The sequence below is a fragment of the Diadema antillarum genome, unplaced genomic scaffold, assembly GCF_040938485.1.
Source record: "Diadema antillarum isolate AM-2024a unplaced genomic scaffold, OU_Dant_1.0 scf00000201, whole genome shotgun sequence".
Taxonomy (NCBI): domain Eukaryota; kingdom Metazoa; phylum Echinodermata; class Echinoidea; order Diadematoida; family Diadematidae; genus Diadema; species Diadema antillarum.
The window spans coordinates 2399081-2403129 of record NW_027271090.1 but is presented as its reverse complement, the minus strand read 5'-3'; positions in this window follow the sequence as shown (position 1 = coordinate 2403129).

The following is a 4049-nucleotide window of genomic DNA, read 5'->3' as shown; positions in this document are numbered from 1 at the left end:
AATTTGCATATTATGCAAATGAGGCCCAGACTATGTACATGGTGAATGTTTGCATCGCACTAACTGACATTGTAAACATAGGTTTCAACACTTTCGGTGTTCCAATCTAAAACCTAGAAGTATAGTTTTCATGGATTTCAAAAACTTTGTTATAAAGATGGACGTGTCTTTAATAGGCAACGCCAACTTTAATTTAAATTTTATATAAAAAGAATACTGTTTTTACACAGATGAATTTAATTCTAATTTCTAGGACACACAAAAAACCCCATCTCTGTTCAGTATGGGATTGTCCCCCAGGAGACGTCCCCGGGGCAGACGTCCTCCGTGGGAGTGGTCCCCCGGGGGAGTGGTCCCCCGGGGGAGTGGTCCCCCGGGGGAGTGGTCCCCCGGGGGAGTGGTCCCCCGGGGGAGTGGTCCCCCGGGGGAGTGGTCCCCCGGGGGAGTCGTCCCCCGGGGGAGTCGTCCCCCGGGGGAGTCGTCCCCCGGGGGAGACATCCCCCGGGGGAGTAATCCTCCGGGGGAGACGTCCTCCGGGGGAGTTGTCAGGTGGGAGTAGTCCCCGGGGGAGTTGTCCTCCGGGGGACAAGTCCTAGACCCTAAGGAAAGTAGTGATATTTTGAGGAGTTGACCTTGACCTTTGACCCCTGACCTTTGAATCATGACCCCCAACTTCCCTAGATAATCACTGCCCATTGGAACAAGCATATATACTAAGTTCCGAAGATACCTTGAACCATTTGCGAGATATGGAGAAAAACATGAATTTTCAACCTTTTTTTTTACAAAATAACCTGTGACATTTGACCTTTGACCCCGTGACCCTAAAATCCAAACAAAGTATTATCCCCCCAGGATATACCCTCATACCAAGTTTGATATAAAACCACCACACGGTTCTTGAGATATCGACAAAAACAAAACGGGACGGACGGACGGACGGACGACCCAAAAAACATAATGCCTCCGGCCACTTCGTTGGCGGAGGCATAAAAAGAAATGAAAAAACGATGCATTGAGTGAGTATCTTTTGGATTCAACTTGCTCTTCATTGCAGAAACTCTGAAGTTCTCTATCAAATAAGACTCGATCACAGACTGTGAGATGAAACTTTGATAGAACTCGTCGGCCTCCACAGTCAACATTTGCTCACTGCTCTCACAAAGAGTCATCCAGGCTAATCTCCCATTGGACAAATAATATCGACCAGCAGTTCCTCCTCTGATGTGGAATGTGAAAATCTCAGCTGACAGGTCAGAGGTCAGAGGTCAAAGGTCAGGTTGGTGATAGGCAGAACTGCCTCTGACCCTCTGGATTCCGTGATGGTGAAGGTAAGGCTCAGCCTTTCGGTGAACTCCTGTCATCAACAGTCTGTCATCCAAGGCTGTGCCGTCTTTCTTTGTTTTTTGATCAGAGACGCTGGCAAAAAGCTGAGCCGCTCACTGTTCTGTGACTAAGCCTGGATATCAGGTCCTCTCTTTTGTCATTGTGTCGCCACTAAAGACGAAAACATGATATAAATAATAATTTATCAGGGATTCACAAATGCTATTGTATAACAAACAATACACTGCTCTGGCTGGGATTCAACTAAAGAAGCGTTCTGTGACTCGATTTCTAAACTGCTTCAAATAGTACCACATTGTACACCAAAAACTCATTACAGTACGCATTGGTCTAAAAATTCTGGTTTTCACAAAATATCTCTCTTTTGGCCACAAGCTCAGAGTTCCTTTGTAGTATATCGTAAATCAAGAAATGCCCATATGATAATTCCACTGGTTGCACAGAGTTTCTTATAATGACAGCCCAATATACTGAAACACTGTCATGAACAAGCACATGAACTGTTATCTGGATGTAAACTACAAGTAGATTACTTTTAGCTGATTTGACCAAACAAACTCTCAACAGGAATGCAGTGGGGAGTATAAGGTCACTCATAATGATGAAAACTGTATATTTTCTTTTGATTTATAAGTGGAATTCATTGTCTATCACTACCATATGTGACCGTGCACCACAAAACTAACAAAAAGTCGCACCCCTTGATTTTACATGAGGACTCAAAAAAAGATGTAACGGGTCAACTAAGTCAATATTGAGTTTTTTATATTTTCAGAAAGAACTACCTTTCTTCTACATTATTCTTAAGTTTGGGATCATAAAATAAATGGGAAAGTTAATTTTCAGCAGTTTTTCTACAACTCTTTTTTGTAGAGTAGTGATATCAGGTTATGTCTTAGAGGCCCCTTTTCATTTCTTGATAACCCTTTGCAAACTCTTCACTTTCAAGTCTCATAACTTTTGAAGGGATAAGGCTACTGCTTTGAAAGTTGGCATTATCGTGGACAGAATGTGTTAGTAGAGCATGTTTAACTTCAACTTAATCTGATAATACCTTCATTGTAGTTGCCCCAGTGGTTTACATCCTGTATTTTTGTCCCATTCATTGCACAGCTAGCATGGTTTGGTAAAGATTAAGCGCTTGAATAGACAGATAGACCCTGTACTTCAGAGCCTCTTTTCTCGGTTCACACTTTTCCAGAGTGTGTGCTTTCTTTCCAATATTCAGATAGGTTAGGAGAGTCAATTTCAATTGAGTTATACATCATTTTAAAGCTTAGAGTCTGCTCTTTCAGAATTTGCCCTTAACTAAAAATATATGTCTGGCAACTTTTTGTTTGTTTTGTGATGCAGGGTCACATATATACTTACACTAACCCCTTTACCCCGAGTCAAGCTTTGCTAATTAAAAGCACTTTGAAAAATGAAAAAGGGTAATATCACTATTATGCATTGGTTAAAGAAGTTGGTAGCAGGCATGGCTGCCATGAAATCTACAGCATTTATTTAGATGATCCCTTCACCAATATTGTTTTGGTACATTGGAAATAAAACTCTACAGTAATTACATTTATTATCTCTACTTATTGAATCATTTGTGTCTTTAACCTGGGTCCTGAACAGTATATAAGTAAGAAATACATGTATGTAGTGATTAATGTACTGTATTCTTCAATAAAGAGCATTTAAACACCCTTCAATGATAGCCGCATTTGTTGAAATACCAGCACATGAGCACTATGAAGTTCACATTATCTATCTATATGTAGATGATCCCGTAGATGGTCGCTTTGGTACATTTGGAAATTAAATTCCACAATTTCAACTGGTTTTGGTCCCACATCATTCAGTATCAGCATCTCACTACTGCAGCCTTCACTTTAGAGACTGCGTCTATATGTATCACAGGGAAACCCTGTTATAACGAGCTGGTCGTAACCAATGAAATGTCCCCATCATATTGGGTATCTTGCTATATCAGGTATCAAAAGAAAAGGGCATAGTACAAGGAATGGAACCTCCAAAACTACTGCGCTCTATCCAACCTCTGTTTAACAAGATTCCAAAGTACGTCTATAGAACTACTGTTCACCTTCATATACATGTGGATTGAGTGGATGCAACAGTATTAGTAGAACACATCAGAGAAAGTTTGGGGAAAATCGGACAATCTGTTCAAAAGTTATGAATTTTTAAAGTATCTGCAGTCGCTGCTGGATGAGAAGACTACTACAGTGTATGATGTCATATGCGTACAACGATACAAAGAAAATAAATAGAGAATTTCACAAAACTTCACTTTTTGAATAAAGTGCACATTTTTTGGACTTATTACTGACATATGTTAAGGGTAATATTATTCCTCCTGCCTTCTGAAAGAGAGAAGTCAAGTGTTCTTTTGTTATGCGAGAAAAGTGAAAATATGGTGAATTTTCTTTATTCTTTCTTATCGTTGTACTCATGTGACATCACAAGCTATAGTAGTCTTCTCATCCAGCCTTGAGTGAGGAGAAACTTCAAAAATTCATAACTTTTGAACGGATTGTCCAATTTTCCTCAAACTCTCACTGATGTGCTCTACTAATATTGCTGCATTGACTCAACCCACATGTCTATGAAGGTGAACTTGTCCTTTAATTCTAACCAATGCGCATCCAACACAAATGCACCAACCAATGAATGCACCAATTATTTTCAGAAAC